The 18,219-nt window shown below is 40.7% G+C and overlaps 1 protein-coding gene across 4 annotated transcripts in view; it reads left to right on the top strand.

The window, feature by feature from the left end:
* The window catches only part of CDH20 (cadherin 20), a 397,431-nt gene that overhangs the window by 275,306 nt on the left and 103,906 nt on the right, over positions 1–18,219 (top strand). For 2 of the 4 annotated variants that reach the window (XM_083822392.1, XM_083822394.1), the window contains one exon: positions 3,386–3,462. The gene's annotated coding sequence lies outside the window, so the exon portion shown is untranslated. Of the gene's footprint in view, positions 1–3,385; positions 3,463–5,596; positions 5,680–13,800; positions 13,893–18,219 lie in introns of those variants that run through there. The other 2 variants (XM_083822396.1, XM_083822393.1) reach the window with 2 other exon arrangements.

Below are 18,219 nucleotides of genomic sequence, written 5' to 3'. Positions count from 1 at the left end.
ATACCCTGCTGCTGAAGATTGTTTTCCACAAGCTTCGACACTCGTACGCTACAATTTGATTACTTCATGTGGTCAGGAGAAGATTTTGAAGTGTGTTCCCAATACAGTAGTGAAAACATGTCAGACTGCTAATATTGTAGACGAGTGACCAGCTTCCCAGATAGGGAGTTTATAATTACATAAGTAGCAGCATTGTAATAGTCACAGTGATCTGAGGCTGTAACAGAAGTTAAGTTTGTGAGGAGACATAATGCCTTCCATGAAGCAAGCTTGAATACCTAGGGGAAAAAAATAGATCAGCTTTTGCTCTGGGAAGGACTTGTGTGCCTGATCCATCTTTCCATTCTAATCAGTTGGTCTAATAGAAAATATTACCTATGTCTACAAACCTTGCCATGCAAATATATGTGACTTGAATCAATAAATAGATCTTCATTGCACAAGAAATAAGCATATGATAATTCACTGCCAGAGACTTTGTCAGTAGTGACATGTAGGCTGCACACAAGATCTCTTTAAATATAAACTGTATTACATGTATTTTGAAAAAAATTACTTTGTGTTTCAAAAAATATATATTTTTTATTGCTATGAATGGAACTTGTAATGTGCTTGTGCAATGGAATTCATCTTTCTCTGTAGTATCTTTCTCTGTCTCCATAATGCCCCTCATTCTTTGCTTTGTGTTAAGGATATGTATTGACTTTGTAAAATCACTGTAGCAAGCTGTAAATGATGTATTCAAAGAAAAATCGCTGCCCAGTTCCCATAGAGAGAATATGAACAGTGCTGGGCAATCAGAGTTATGCTGCATTTTGTATTGTGACATGCAGTGCAATCAGGAAAAGCAGCCCAAGCACAGACGTCACTGACTTCTGACAATAGAAGTCTGTTCCTTTTAATATTCATACGGAGAGAGATTTGAGGTGGTTTTCCTTCTTCACCTTATTCCTTTCCCATTAGTCCCTGTCATTATGCATGGGGAGAAGACAATCCTTCATTACCTTCTCTCGCTGCAGACAAGGGTGTAGCTACCAATCGGTCAATTGCTTGTATACCAGCCAGTATACTACCCATGGCTTGTCCATAGTACATACACCGTACCCTGCGACAGATACACACAGCAAACAGTTCGGTCCTTGGTGCAGCTGGTGCAGCTACAGATACTCAGTTTTACTAAATAACTGGAAGACCAAAAATCTGCTCATGAGCATTGCATCAGAACTGCTGTTTGAGGAATGCTTTTAAAAGTAAATAAAGTAGTAATAATAAAGTTCCATGTATTTTAGATTTTAAAATTCCACATTCCACAAGATGCTGAATGCTACCTCCCTTCAAGGAGATGATAGACTAAAACAACTGAAGTGATGAACTGAAAATTAGGTTTAACAGGAGGTTCAAGAGACAGGTAAAAGCGTTATTTTAAAGAGCAGAAGATAGTCTGAAACAGCTGTGCTGCCAAATGGCCAGGTTTGAGCATGTGTTTGAATAAAGTTGTCATTAACTAAGGTAAAAGGGAAAGTTGACTAAGATAAAAGGAATGTTGACTAAGAAGAAAGCCTTGTGTGATTTGCCCTACTCTCCATGAACACTATTAAATGACTGGGTGATGCAAATCAAGGAAAGAAGCAGAGAACACAGAGTTCTGAGGGAGGAGATCTCTAAAATGTTTGCTTGACAGTGTTAAGCTCAGGTAGCCCCCTAAAACAGATGAAAACTCAGGAGTGAGCTATGCCTGGGGAGACTAATCACAGGTTACCTGGAAGACAGGGCGAGTGGAGGCAAGCCAAAAGGCATGGGACAGAGCAATTCAGGTTGTGGAGCCTGCCGAATGACCAAATGCATCCACAGATATGTGTGTTTGCTTCAGCTGTGCTGCAATCATTTTAAGCTCCCCGCTGGATTTCGTGTGCATGCAGACTTTTTAAACAGGCTGTAGCGTTCAGGAGTTTCACCGTTGTGGCATGTGACATTTGGGGCTTTCACAGCTAAAAGCAGAACTGGTATTCTCACCCATGAACCTGACAATTGAAAGCTGTTCTATTACTGGTTTAGTGAAATTTTATGAAAGTGGATACAGTTTTATGACTGTGTACTTCTTTCACCATTCCTGCTGTAATAGATGTGTTGTCTCTGTACGTCACTTCTTCAGCAGTGCGCAGTTTTGTTTCATTGCTTTGGAGCTTTCTTGTTTTTGGGTGACAGCCTCATTTTATCACTTGGTATACACAATCCTTTTTTGTTGATGTTCACTTTTTGCCTTCCTCAAAAAGGCTCTGTAGCACCCTTACACTTTGTTGCCCTTGCAAAATCATGATTTACTGGACAATAAAAATCAATGCAATTTAGGTCAAGATTAACCACAAATGCAAACCAACAGTTAAATGAGTACCCAGTATTTGAAAAAGTCATAAAAGTGCAACAAAACCTACATCCAGTCAAGTGCTCCAACCTTTTGTGGTGTGAGTATCTGGTTCTAGTATTTCTAAAGAACGAGTTTCCTGTTAGTGATACCACCTGCAAAGTAATACCACAACACAGCCCACATCTGCAAAACTTAAAAAATGTCTTTTGTCGGAAGAGTCATGAACAGAGTTGGATAAAGTGAGGCAGGGATGTAAGTGAGACAGAAACACAAAAGCTGTTGTATGACATAAAATGACAACACAAAAGTTGAAAATAGTTGTTTTTCAGCTTTCTTCTCTATCGTTTCTTCAGCTCTGTCATTTAGGTTACTTGTAACCCACTCCTGATTTCAGTCCTGCAAGACAGACAACTATATGAACCCGTAAGCAATATTCATGTAAAATGCTGCTGCGTCCAAGTTTTCCTTGTAGGGGAACAATGTAAATAGCTTGCAGCATACAAAATTCTCTTGTTCAAACAGTGATAGCAAAATGTTTCTTTCATCTCTCCGAAAGCCTCTAAATTTTAAAACTACTCAGCATGCTGCATTCTTTAGTATTTTTTACTCTGTTTTGCATGGTTTTAGCATTATGTGTAATATGGTGGCAGGGAGAACATCAAGTGTTGGAGAAAAAATATTTAGTCCTTTCATGTAAGAACATTTAACCGCAGCTAAGCTTAATAAAATAATCTATATTCAGGAACTGATTTTTATGGTTCATGTAAGGTTTGAGAGCTCGGGTCAGTTTTTTAATTTAAAATTGCATTTTTTTGTATAATTTTTTTTTGAGGAAAGTAGGTGGCATATATTTTCACCCACCTGTTCTGTACATAATACGTGCATTCTGCACGAGAACGTTTTAAACCTTCTCTCCTTTTTTTCCTGAAAAAGCCAGGTGGTTGATATCACGCAAATAATACTGAGACAGGTGAGTTGACGGACATATTTTATGCAATGTACTCTCAATTCTGATTTCAGAGGCGTGTGAGAGCACTCTTCAGTTTGCATGACTCAGCCCTGTACTAGAGGGGAGCACAAGACATCCAGTGAGAAATGTAAGTTCCTCCTCTTATTTTACTGTACATCACACAACAGCTCTTAGAAAAGATAGTCACAGTCACTAAAACGTAAGGAAGACAACACGCAAGGGAGAAATTAGAGTATTCAGCCACACCTGTTAGAGTAAAACACAGTGTTTGGATAATCCATTCTGCTGTATATGTGAAACCGAGGAGCTCATGTATTAAATGTGTGTTATTTTTTCCAGTGCTCACACTGTATATTATAAAATTCTCCTGAGTTTTCTGTGTCATATATATGAGTGCTGCATTATGTACTGTATATTAATCCTAAATTATAACCTTTAACAATAGAGAGTATCTCCATTTATTTTCATGGTGCTGTGGCATATGCAGTAATCAAAGAGCATTCACTGCAGCCTCCATTCCATTAAATCTGTCATATGTGTTTTATTCTGATTTTTTTTCCCCTTACTGCAGTCCTACTTGTGGGAAAAAAAGCAAACTCACAGACTACACTCAAACTGAGATGCAAACTTTTCAAAGAAGTGGCATCTGTTTACCCTTTTAAATTAAAAGCAGACATATCCTGAATGTACTATATTGAAGTACAGAAATAGAGATGTGTATATACTCTGCAAGAAATAACGTATTGTGAATAAAATCCTAGCCTGGAAAAATTTACACATTGATTCAATAGCCAGCTGGATTCTAGCAAGAGGTCATTTCTCCTGTAATCAGAATCCCAACAGTCATGGTGTACTGATAACAAGAGAGCCAATCCTGCCTCCTTGGACTCTTACACTAAAATCGAGTCCAGAGATGAACATGCAATAGAGGAAACGGGGAAGACATCGTGTTGCTTCCCAACATATCAAAGTATTCATTTATCACAGCTGTAATTCATCATTTGGGGCACCATGCCAGGGTCCAAACTTCCAACAACTTCTCTCAAGAGATTTGCCTGCTCTTTTTCTTTTGTAATGCTGAAACGACAAAGTTGTGGTCAATATGAAAAATGCAGGGCCAGAAACTAGCCAGGGTGACCTTAGTCCTGCAAATAATCATTAGTGCAAATCTGGAGGGTGGAAAAAAAAAAAAAGAAAAAAAAATCTTGACCATATAATCTGAATCTTCATCTCAAGATCTAATTGCTGAGGGACTGGCAGCGTCCCAAGGAATTGATAATGAGATTTAGAGTCTCCCACTGCCAGTCTCCAGCTTGGCTGCAGACTGCAGGGGCACCGCTCTGCTCCCAGCCTGGCAGAGGTGCTTCAGACCTCCCAGTTCAGCTGGGAGGGGAACGGGCTCTGCACTGGTAGTGACACGAAGTTATTGCCACGGGGAGCTGTTACAGGCATGATAACCTCCTCGTAACCCAGGTGGAGGATTTTCCATCTCACGTACACACGTCGGTGGGGTTGGGGTTGGCACAAGTTTGCTCCTTTTCCATTTCATCTGTGGAAAGATGAGGGCTCGCACAGGGCCGTGTGGGCAATGTCTGCCCTCCTCCTTCCTCTCTTCAGGTCGATTTTGGGGCAGGTGGGTAGCAGAGAGGATGCCTCGTACTGCTGCTGCCGTTGCGGCTGTCGTTCCGTGGGTAGAGTATTTCAGCGCATCTGGCAGCTTTTATGAACACTAAAATGATCTTTAAAAGTGGATGTAAAGCCCCTTTACTATTTGGTTGTTTTTCCAAAGTATTACACAAACCCTCCAGGAAAGCGTACTGTTTACCCTCATAAAAGTAGCTCTGACATTAGTCCGGGGACGTTTATTAACTAAAAGTGAGCCTTCGATAGAAAATCACCCCCGTCCCCTGCCCTGAAAGGAAGCAAAGCCCCCCCCTTCCCCATTAATCCCCCGGCAGCACTTGGAGCCCCCCAAGACTCAGCCCCTGGGGGGGAAAAACGGGCAGGAGGGGGGTCCCGGGGGCGAGCACCGCTCGCGTCCCGCAGGTCCCCGCGGCTGCAGCAGGGATCGCGCGCAAGCCCCGCGCAAGCCCCGCGCCAGCCCCGCGCAGCCGGAGGCGGGGGCGGGCGGCGCTGTGCGGTGGGAGCGGCGGGGGGCGGCGGCGAGAGGGCGCAGCCGGCGGAGGAGAGGAGGGGAGGGAGAGGGAAGGGAGAGGAGAGAGGAGGGAGAGGGAGAGAGGAGGGGAGAGGAGAGGGAAGGAAGGGAAGGAAGGGAGAGAGGAGGGAGGGAGCGGAGCGCAGCCCCGTCGCCGGGAAGGCAGCCGGAGCTCCTGCGCGCAGCAAGGTAACGCGTCCTGCCCTTCGGGGAGTTTCTGCTCTGCTTTTCCCCTTCCTTCCCTCTTTGTCCTCCCCCTTTATCTTGTCTTTTTTTTCCCTTTTTTGCTCTTCATTTTTTCTTCTCATTTTCTTTTTCCTTATTTTCATTTTTTTAACCTTGTTCTTTTTCTCTTTTTCCCTTTTCTCTGTTTCCCCTTTTCTCTTTTCTCACCTTTTTACATTTTTCCAATTTTTCTTTTTTTTTCCTCTTTACCTTTTTTTTCCTTTTCTATTTTCCCTTTTCTCCCCTTTTCTATTTTTTCTTTTTTCTTTTCTTTTTTCCTTTTCCTTCCCCCCCCTTTTCCTTTTCTCTTTTCCTCTTATTTTTTTCTCTTTCTTCTTTTTTTTCTTTTCTCTTTCCCCTTTTTTCCTTTTCTCTTCCCCCTTTTTTCCTTTTCTTCCCCCCCCCGTTGTTTCATTTTCTCATTTTTTCATTTTCCTCCTTTTTTCCCCTTTTCTCTTTTCCCCTTTTTTTCCCTTTCTTGTCCCTCCTTTTTTTTTCCGTTTCTCTTTCCCCCTTCTCTTTTCTCTTCCATTTCCCACTTTTTTTTTTTTACATTTTCTCTTTTCCCCCTTTTTCCCTTTTTCCCTTTTCTCCCCTTTTTTCCCCTTTTCTTTTTCCCCTTCTTTTTTCTCTTTTTCACTTTTTTTTCTTTTCATTTTTTTTTTCTTTTCCTTTTTTTTTTTCCCCTCCTCCCATCCCCTTCTTTCCCTCAGCCGCTATCCGAGAGCCAGGATGAAGCCGGCGGGGAGGGCAAGGACCAGGGGAGGGGGCCGGAGCAAAGCGCACGGGGACTTTGCTCGGGACGATCCCTCCCGGCTCGGAGGGGCCGGAGCGGCTCCCTCCAACTTTCCGGGGCACGGCTCACCCCTGGGGGGCTGCAGGAGAAGGGGCGGCTGTGGGGATGGGGATGCTAACCCTTTCCTCACTCCCGAGGGAGAAGCGGGGCCCCCCCGGGGGTCTCCGGGAGCGGGACGGAGGGGGACAAATGGTAAAAGATACGGAAGGAAGAGACCCAGTGGCTGGGACATAAATCAGGCGGAGTATATGGGCAGTCGGTGAGAATAGGTCTTTTCACCCTTAAAAAAAAAATAGCCACTTTGGAAGAGAAAAAGGAGGCTGATTATTGGCATCCAGCGCCGAAACCCAGGCAGCTGATGCTGAGGGGAGCCAAAGGGAGCAGTTCTTCTCGGTTTAAAAACAGCAAGACAGTCTCTGCCAAAGATTGCTGTAAACACTGAATAAAGATTTCATTGTGGCTTGGTGTGACTGGAATAATTAGGCACTTAATTGTTCATTCTGATCTTAAAGTGCAGTAATCAGTAGTGCACAGTAGGAAAAATACGGGGGAAAGGGAGCAAAAAATAGCAAATGGAAAATGATAGGAAAATATATCACTTTTTCCTCTTCCGCAGGTTTTTTTTTTTTTTTTTTTTCTTTTTTCTTTTTGGGACTGGGAGCACGTGGGTCCCGGTCTATTTAGAGAGAGAACACCTTTCTAAAGTAATTGTGCTTTTGCTGCCAGTGTGTCAACATCATTTTGGGCTGGACAAAATCAAATTATGGGACTTAAAGAAATCCCATTTTATGGAAGTGAAATCTGAAGATGCCTGGAGAATGAACATCTTAACTAGACTGACTAATACCAATTAATGCATTTTACTTATTTGTACACTTTATTGCCAACTCAGCAGGGATGAAAGCTAATGGTGCCAGCTTTTGTGCTGCTCCAAGACATTTTTCAAGCAGGCACACAAGGTTTTATTGGTAAACTGTTTTGAGTTTTTAACACTGTAATTGTGTCCCCGTTCAAATCAAGTTCCTTGAAGCAGTGACTCTTTCATGGTAATCTAATGAAATGATCTCCTGTTACACTGTGTTAGCTACTCCCTGTGACACAGCAGGAAAACGCAACCTGTGCGTGGTTGTACCAGAGGAGGTTGTAAGTTGTCAAGCAAGACGCGCTTACAAGCACTGGGATATGACTTGCTGGTATTAACTGAAAGATGGCACCATAGGCAAAAAATTTTGTTTTCTTTCCTGTATAGCATCCTTTTCCATACATACTTGTGTGTGGTAGGGAAACATCATAGTGGATTAATAATCAGGAAGGGTGGAAGAATGCTGTGTTTAAAACAAAGAAAACTTCCAGAAGTCTGTAGCCATTTGAGCAAAAAGAGTGTTTTAAAGTCTAACTGTAAAGGGGACATCCTTCATATGACTTACCTGACTTCAGAGAAGTTATATGAAAGATTCATTTCACTCAGAGACATCCATGTAGCCTGCCCATCTGCTGTATAAATAAATAAATAAATGGGCTGGAATTGAGCAAGGTGTACAGAGAAATTCAGTGAAGTGTAATTTTCTGTCACTGCCCATGCAGAAAAACAGAAAGGGAGTTTTCATTCAACTTTGAAAAGTACAGCGATTTGCTATATCTTGTTGACAAGTTTGTTGGAGATTTTGGTCTGCACCTTGGGAGATTTTTGTGGGAATAAATGTGGAGAAAACACAAAGAGTTCTGCCAATCCAACAGGATATAACTAACACAAAACACTGCAGTCTTTGCTCAGGTCACAGAGTGTAGGACAACAAGGACAGCATGGTGTCTCCAGAGTTTTATCCAAAGTGATGGTAAAAAAAAAAAAATCATAACATCTAGGTATGTAAGTGCCACAGTTAAAATCTGCTTTACTCACATTTTTGTTAAGTTGTTGAATGTACTTTGTCCTACCACAGTGATACTTGGTATTCTGTCTAGGAAGAGTATTCCTGATTTAAAGGCAAGCTGTGTCAAAAGAAAGTCTTCCAGGCATTTTGCTTAGTAGTACAGTCTAGAGGAGGATATTGCCAACTTTATTTGCACCTGTCCAGTCCAAGAGCCTAAGAATGTTCTCTTTTTCTTAAAGAAGTTCAAGAAGTGGAGTGATCAAGTTATTGCATAAGAGACCCTGCTCAAGCTTCTGCTAGTGATGTTCTGACAGAGAATGTTTCTAAAAATCTGCATAGTGTTTCCCTTACACAAATACCATGTTAAATTTGAGAATAATTTGCAGACCAGAAACAAGATTTTGAGAGGAGTCCAGAGTGTTTTTTCCTGTGTTCCCAAACATAAAATTTACCAAATGGCTCCTCATTTCTATAATAAAATGCATTGAAAACACACTTTGGGTACTACAGTAAGTTCGGGAAGAGGTCTTTCTTGCATTCTTACAGCATGGTTAGCAAAATGTGCAGAGGATTATATGCTGTTATTCAAGGAAACCATTTACTATTGAATTGTAGTCAAATGCTGGATACCATCTTATACCTAAAAGTTGTTTGAAATGCATAGTACATCTTCATAATAAAATTGCATTGTCACAGACATAATTGTTATTCATAATAAGTAGTCTCACAAACAGATTCCATCCCTGTAAGTATTGAATCTCAGTCAGGCCAATTATGACTAAATTACTGCATGTTCTCTGCTGTATCAACTAATTAAAGGGTAATTAATAAAAAGATAATTTCATTCCATGGTAATGTCTACATCTGGTTGTCATAGCAGAGTTTGTTTGACATATGGTTAAATGGTCAGATAATACATTGTATGAATGCAACATTTGCACAGAACACCTGGCAAGCCAGAGGAATTTTAACCCTTAAGACATTAATTTCAAGGATCTATGTCAAGGTACTATTAGATTTGCCTGCTCATTCTCTTCACCTGCTTGTCTTATGCATTTAAGAAAATTTAGTTCTCCGAGTTATTTAAGTGAGAAACTCTCTTGGAATAGGGGAAGAGTGGGAAGGGAACTTGGGATGTTAGATTGGAAATGAAAGATAAAATAGCGCTGACTTGTCATTGTGGGAAGTAAACTAGGTGGGTCTTAATCCATTTCTGAGAGGAGACTCCATTGGTCCCCCTAGTACTGGGAGGTTCCCCTTTAAGGAAAATCAGGCTGGAATTAGAGCTGAGACAAAATTATCTTCTTTTTTTTTTTTTTTTTTTTTTCTACATAGAAATGTATGCTGGTATAAAGGATGAGGTTGTGGTCACAACAGCATGGAAAAATCTGCATTGCAGCCTTCCCACACTGTACCTGTCATCTGTAGATAAAACAAAACTTAGCTCCCAAAGGACAGTAACCATAAAAGTCACACACCCTAAGGAAATGAAACAACCTTTTACCAAGTCAACAGGTGATACAAATAAACAGTGCTATTATAGATACCTATGTTCAAGGTAATATAATCTGAAATATCAGTGGTTGAAATTTTCAGGGCAGTCCATGCATATTATTTTATATGTAGGCTTTTTAGCCCCAACATTGCCATGAAAAATTACAACCACTGCTGTTTCAAAGTATGGAAAAGAGTTAATTTCTGTCCTTTAAAAGCACAAACTGTCAGTTATGACACTTTAACATGGGTTAAATTACAATTACAGTTTCTTATCTGTACTGGGTCAAGCTGGATCTCTCATACAACTCAGGATGAGAAATGAAGTAGCAGGCATAATGTTTTCCTTCTCTTTAGGGGAAGAAAAAAAAGACACAAAAAGAGCAAAATAACTAGTGCTTTTTCACCAATTGAGCAAAGCAAGAAGGATGCAATAAACTGCAGGAAGACATGAAAGTCTGTCTTTTCCCATGCAAGCAGTCCAAAAGGAACAGTTCCCTCAGTGAATAGTCAGGGTCGCTCATCACCTCGTGCGGTCAGGTGCAGAGTTTGGCCAGTGATACTTATAAAGCGCTGTTTGTCTGTCTCTGTGAGAGTCTGAGTCCTGTTTCTTGAGAGTTTCCAAGTGCACGGATCTATCTCATTTTCATTCTACCCATGGAACTCATTAACACCTGGAAAATCTTTTATAGCATTTAACTGCATCAGATGCACTGTCCGGCACATGTTGTCTTAATAGGGCTTTCACTGTGGTATTGTCAAAGAACCCTTATGTCACAGCTGGGAACATGAATCTGTCATGTCAGTACTGTACCTTGTTTTAGACAGGAATAGCGTGTGAGCGTGTTTTATGGAGGAGCCAAACAAGCCCATGTACTGCATTAGTGGGGAAGAATGTGAAGCTTGTTCTCCTAAATAAAGATTCAGGCTGGTGGTAGTGGAGTACTTTGTACCATTTAAACACTGCTGCCTCTAAGGCATTGTACTGAAGGAAAGGGAAGTTTGAGGCAAGCAAGACATGTCGTAGTCTTTTAGTGGTGTAACGCTGCTAGTTAATGGGATGTCATCATTTACATTTCTTTAGGAAAAAATTGCCAGAGGTTTCTAATTCAGCAGTAGCAACTTGCTTGAAACTGGAAGTTGATATGAAAGTCCTCACCATGGGAATATTTGTTTTTTTAATACAAGTTTGATTTAACTATATTTGGCAATGTAAGAAGGGGAAGAGAAGTAAATGTTTTCTAATTCCATATGCTTTTTGTGCCTATTAAATCACTGTAAAAACCAATTTTAAATAGACTACTTTGTAGCTCTTTAATCAGAATGCCTTGGGTAATTAAAAAAGGATAGAACTGTGAAGACTGACTGCAGTACATGTGTAAAACCTACTTTTTCACAGGAATTTTTAACATAGTTACATACATTTCATCTGAAAATTAAACACTTAAAATTCACCAGTTCTGACACTACCAAGCTTGTCGTGATAATATTCCAAAAGGTAAAGCCCCCCCACTTTGAAAAATATTTGCAGACTTGAGAAACCATAATTGATGTGGAAGAATTAGCTTGGGTCCTCATTTAAAGAATTTATGGATGTAAGGAGCATTTTATGCAGTCACAGGGGGTTCCGTCTTTTAAACTACTTGTTTTACTTTGAAAGCATAAGTATAGTTCACATGCTAAGAAATATGTTAAAGGGATTTCAGATACTAAAGGTGAAGGTACAATGTCAAATGCATTCTGTATATTTGAAATGTTTGTCTCTGTTGTTTTTGTAATAGCTCTTCAAAAAAGTCTGAGTATGCAGGGGTTGATACCCCAGACCCTGACCAGTCCAAACTTAGACTGGAATCAGCAAAACACCATAGTCTTCAGGTTACAGGACCGCCTTCTGAATTCCTCTCTTGAATTTCTCTTTTTTTTTACCATTTGGATTAGGGACTCCTCCTTTTTCTAATGGTGACAGCACTGAAGTGCTCTTGGTTAGGTCTGTGCCATTAGTTCATGTCCACGTCCTCACCAAGGAGGGAAGGAACAGGGCTCGTTTGGGCTGCTGTGGGGCCACTGGGAACCACATGCGGACTTGTTTCTGAGAAGGGCCTTCCTTCAAATTATTTCACTTTTCTCAGAAGGACAGAAGCCCTTCATGCTTCTGAACTTCTCTGTAGATAGATACCTGATGGGAGCAAGCTCAGCAGGCACTCAGCAAACTGTCTAGGGTTTGTCCTGCTGAAGTATGCAGCACCCAACAACATAGCCCAAGAGGTCCTGACAGCTTTCAGATTGACAGCACAGTGGGGCTGAATTGTTCTACATGATTCCGTTAAGTCTACTACAGAAACAAATCGAAGGTAAAGAATTAGTGTATACAATTAACCTTTCTTCATACCTAGGTATTGTGACACATGCCTAAGATCCCTCGCAATATGCAACTTTGTTACAGAGAAGCAAGTTAAAGATTGAGTGAAAGACTTAACTATAAATCTCCTTGCTTGTGTGAGTTTAATTTAGAATTGCAGTCATGATGTAAAGCAAGTTAAAATAGCGGTAGTAGATCACTACTTGGCAAACCTGTTAAGAAGAATATAGGTACCTCACTAGGTTATTATATATGGAGTGTCTTCCGTGTGCTTAGCCCATTGCTGAAATTAGCCTATTCTGTAATTGCAAGATACATTTGAAAAGGAGAGAGGTGATTTAACAGGTGAAGTTCCACCTGAGTGGTGAGAATTAGGAGACAAACTTACAGAAAAGAGAGCTCCTAAATGGTTTAAAAGTGCTTCCTTGCAGAAAATTTAAAGTTTTGTCCCAAGCGTCCCCCAATCCAAATATAATCTAGAGGATATTAACCAACCGTTCAAGTATATATTACTTACTGCTTGACTTAAGGCCTTGCTTCTCAAGAAAAATATGTTTTTAAGGAACAGAGTAAAGGAATAAGAGAGAAATCAGGGTGGCTGATAAAGGACGTGTGAAGCTACTTAGGGTAGAAAAATGCCTCCTCAGAAAGGAGGGTTTGGGGGGAGCATGGATCAGTGGTGCATGTCTATTTTAGTTAGCCACTCAGTTTCTTTTAGTGTCCAAGGAAGGCAGCATGCATCTACCACTACTGTGTCTCTTGACAGGGCCCACTACACTTGCCTCTTTGGTTTGTGCTTCCCATGTGGATTTGCTTTACTTACGTGTTTCCTTCAGAAAGTGTTGCAGAGATGGGCAAGCACCACGCAAGCAATTAGAGGTGCCTACTCCTCATGAACATGTCTTGCTAAGGCAAGGGGGAATGAACACTGGCTGGTAAATTTATTGTAATGGCAAGCTTGCTCCCAAACATCCTCTCTTCTGGGCACCCCATGGACACCCAAGTGGGTTCTTGTCAAGTAACTAGAATGCATTCTTGATAGTGGCAACAGGAAGAGCTCCTAGACCACTGGAAAGACATCAGTGAACTACTGACATTATCAGACTAGTGCCCCTGGCCCACAGCCCTGCACACCTTACATCCCTTCAGCCCTCCTTGGGAGGAAGGGCCATGAGGAGCAGACAAATAGCCCTGGTAGGAGAAGCTCCACACTAAGCACTTGTAGTGGAGGAGGCGCATAGGCACGGTGCTTTAAGGAAGAGCTGAAATCAGCTTTCATGCAGATGACAAGAGAGGATCTGTCAAAGCAGGCTTTAAGAGGACAGAGAGCATGTTGAGAGAAAATGATAATAGCAACAAAACCTTGCAGAGACTGAACAGAGGATGAAGCTGCAGGAGAGCAAGAAAATGGAGGATTTGAATAGAGAGGTAGAGCAAAAGAAATGACAAATGTCTTAATAAAATAACAGAGACAAAAAAGGACAGATTGGATCAGTGGCGGAAATAGAATTTGGCTGAGGCTTGGAGAGCGACCAATACAAAAGAAACACAAATAACTTTTGCAGGCTTGTGAACAAGCATGGCAGAAAGCAGAGCAGTGTGTGGTAAAAGGAGAGATTGGAGGAACAGCTCCTAGATCCCACAAGAAGTCTCTAGGGTGAGTACTGGATATTGGAAGTGTTTTATAAGAAAATCGGTTCCTAGTTTTGCATGTGGAGTTTCGGGTAATTGCTCATCAATAAGCCAAGAGAAAGGTATTTGTCACTGGAGTGTCTTAGATGCTATGGTTATATACCTTAGAGCTGGAGCCACTATATAGGCATTCTGGACTGAGGTGAGGCTAAGCTTTTCTTGGTAGTCTAGACTTCGGAAAAGTTAATCCTAATTAGGCTGAGTTCAGAGGCACTGCTAAGGGCACGGTGGAACCGTGCTCTATCAAGTATGCTGTGGTTGAGGTGGGCTAATTGTTATGGCTCACGTACATGGTACATCTCAACATGAATGCAAGGACTAAGGAATGAGATGTTAGGCTCAAACTTGTAGAGGAGGTAATGACCCCCCCACCAAAACAAACAAACCAACCAAAAAAACTATAAAACCAGCAGCTCGGTTTTTAGTTTCTACCTATCTGTTTTCTTGCCTGTTTGCCCCATGCTACTCTTCAAGTACCTTCTCACTTGCTGTCATGCTGTTCTGGGGCAGTAGGAGGAGCTCACATTGAAACTCATTTATGTTATGATGCCTGTTAAACACTTGACTATTAGTAAGGCAGTGAATGAACCATGGTTAGCAGTAGTGATACCTTGCAAGACTATTAACTGTTCATTATTAACTAGTCCCTATCTTCATCACATTCTTTTCTCACCTTTGGGTTCTCCAAAGGACCCACTGTTCACTGGAGTTGAGCTCCGTTGCATTATGCATTATGTAGAATAAATATATATAATGATGTGTGACAGCTAGGCACTTATTTTTTAATAGAAATTCCCAACCTTGAAAAACTAATTTTGTTTAAAATCTGTTGCTAATTTTATCTCTTTGGTTATGAGGTCCTTATTTAATTGAAACCTCAGTAATTATATCAAAATAACTTGCAGAGTGTGCTACTTGTTTTATTCTTCACGTGCTAATTTAATAAAGCATCAGTAAAATGGTCTTAGATAACAATTTGAAATATTTTATCCTCTTGTTCTTATTCTTTTCTAAGATATGAGTGCTTCAGTGTTAATATGTGTGCAGTGGGCAAAACATGATTGCCTCAGGAGTGCGTGGCTAAGCTTTTTGAAGCTACTTTCAGATCTGGACTCTATATTCCTATTACTTTTAATAATCACTGAGTATCAAAATTCCACAAGTAGCTACTGCTACCAACCAAATTGTCCTCAAAGAATTGGTGGACCAAAGCTGTTTTTATTCTGAGATAAATTACCTTCTTCCTCTCCCCCGGAACTCACCAAGTTATTTACTGAAGAAACAATTATCAAATGTCATAACATATTTGACTTACTAGCTGTAAATATCCAATCTATCAGCCATTATCTGCATTTAAACTTTTCTTAGGTCTGTCTTTTTAGACACTATAAAGAAGGGACTGAACTGATTAATTTCCAGTTTAAAATATCATCCTGTGCAGGATGATTGTTTTCAAGGGAGACCCCCTGCATTGCAGAGCTCCAGGAGAGTTAGAAGAAAGTCTGTTTTCTCATATGTCAGTGATTGGTGTCATCTCTGGCTGAAGAGATAGCTTCGGTTCTACATGCTCACAGGCTACTCAGACACATGTCTGAAATCATTGCTTTGATGAACTTCTTTCTATGATAATTTACTCATCAGGGTACCATTTCACAATGTCAAACTGTTACTTGAAGAACATTTACATGACGTAGTGAAGTAGAATACAAATTAGAGCAATATTTTATACAGAGATCTTTCTTTTCTGATTTGCTTTACTGCATAGATAGAGACCACTTGAAAAGCATCCCCCTGCTGCATAACCCCACTGCTGATGGTAACTTCAGAAATAATCATACAGTTCTCCTTTAACGGTCTGCTAGCAATCTCTGTAAGGATAAGAAGCACAGAGTAATGTAATGCTGAATAATCTGAATGTTCAGCATTGGAAAAATCTCTCTGTCATCAATGAAAAAAGGTAGAAACTGTTTTTCTTGAAGGCTCTATACTAGATGAAAGTATTTAGAACAGAGATAATATCAGTAAACTGCAAAGGAGGATACATTTGAAAGTTCTAGCCATATTGACCAATAAACAATTTATGGAAAGAGCACAAACAAACCGTTAGAATATTTTAAGACTGTAGCTTCTGACAAGTATACTTTATTTATGACTTTGCAGTACAATCTCTTCCAGTAATGTTTACAGGATGTAAAAAAAAAAGAGGGAGAGGGGAAAGAGGCAGACACCAACCATACCCAGTGTTTTATGCTCTTGTCCCCAGCCACGTGTGGGGTATTGTCAACGTCCATGAGATAACCTCAATATTCCTGTCTCACAAACCGCTGGAGCTAGAAGAATCACAGACGTGACATATTAAATTTTTAAAGAAAATGAAGGGAAGGAATGGTGCTGCCCCATCTGAAACTTGTACAATACTGGTGCCAATAAATGAGAACCTCAAGCAGAGGCATTTGAGGCTGGGGGGAAAAGGAGGCTGGGAGAGAGGAGGTGCGAGAAGGCTCAAGCCTTTGCATATCTTCTGCCACTGCTGGACACCCTATTAGCAAAGCCAGTTCACTCTCTGATGACATTATATATCTAGGTAAATGCAGTGTTTGAGTTTGGCTCTGAATCTCCTGAAAACAACAGGGATTTTGGTTGCTTTTGTCTACACAGTAGATCTGGGAGCTTGAGGAAATACATGGGTTTTAGGTTTCTGAGACTGAAGCACCAGGCAAAGGTAAAACTTTTATTAGTAGCTCTAATATGTGCTTTAGAGGCGCCTACAGGTGCTGTGTGTGATGCAGACCCCTGTGCTGTGCAAACACATAGGAAATAGCACTGTATTGAAGTGCTTGCAAGCCAAATATCAGAGCTGGGAGATCACAGTTTGGTTCTGCCAAAGCTTAGATTTCATAATCACCATGTTTTAGAAAGAAACCAAAGCCCTTAGAAAATGTACAGACAAAAAAGTTGTCAGAGCCTTCACATTTAGGAATGAATAGGTCAAGATTTTTGATTTGTGTCTCTAAGAAGGACACAAGAAATAGCCCTGATGTGAGAAATCTTTCCTTGGGAAATGTTGCAGTTGATATGTTTCTGCTGCAAAATAAATAAATAAAGAAATAAATATTGCTTTATTTACTTGAAGGAGAATTTATCTAGAAAATACAGATGTTGCTGAACATCTTCCTCCTGCCAACCTAGGCCAGAGTTTCTGAGTCATGGGTTACAAACCCTAGAGTCAGGGGGATGGCAGCACTCTTTGCTTTGGGGACCCACAAAAAATGCCCTGTGCACAAGGCTCTAAGGGGGGCGGTGTAACCCCTCTTGCAACAGGCGTCTCTTTGGACATCTTGTCATATATGGTAGGGACAAGGCCATGGCATCGCACCATAGCCAAAGACATCTTCCGCCAGCCAAGCACCATTTCCTGGGGCAGGGCAGCTTCCAGCCCACCGCTGGAGAAATGCTGATGGGGAAGGTGTCATGTAGGGATAAACACATCAGGAAGACCTTCACAATATCTTTAAGATGACTGGGAAGAGCATTCTGCTTTAAAAGAAACTTTGACAATGTTCGTTAACTGGGCAAGTGTGCCTCTAACAAACCTATCAAGCTTGATAAATGGTTCTCTATTAATATCCTAATTTTCCTGTATCTGATGAGCAGCTTTCAGAGTTCAGAGGCAGAAAAAAGACGGCTTGAAAGATGGCTCTTACACGAAGCTAATTGCATGCAGGGTTTTCAGAAATACTAGGTCAGTTCCTATTCAAAAGTTGGGTGCCTGTACTTTTTAGTGGCAACACAATTAATTCTTCTGGACTTGAGGAAAAAAAGGAGTACTTTGATTTTTTACTGGTTAATGTACTGTCACGTCTTACTTCAAATAACGTTTTTAGGTTTTAAGATATTCCACAAAGGAAGGCATATCATTTCAAAGATGAAGGTTTGTATAAAACAATTCCAACAAAATTGATTGTATTATAGGCACTATGTTTATATGACTTTTGTAAAATACTGCTTTTTTAATGCTAATATTTCAGCAGTAGAAAGAAATATTGCAGTTGAATTCTCTTCTGGACACATACATAAAAATACCATTTACACCAGTAGAGCATTGAAAGCAATGTGATTTAAGTGGGGACAGATCTAGCCCCACAGGCCAAATTCTAGTTTCAGTTACACCCTATCTATCGTAAAGATCTGGGATTTACTGTCTCAGGACAGACTGGTGGTCTAATAGCTCTGGCGTCTTGTCTGGAAAAATGACCCATGTCAGATATTTCAAAGAAAGATGTAAAAGATCT

This window comes from Anser anser (assembly GCF_964211835.1).
Source record: "Anser anser genome assembly, chromosome: 2".
NCBI lineage: Eukaryota > Metazoa > Chordata > Aves > Anseriformes > Anatidae > Anser > Anser anser.
This window is presented reverse-complemented; position numbering and strand designations above follow the sequence as displayed.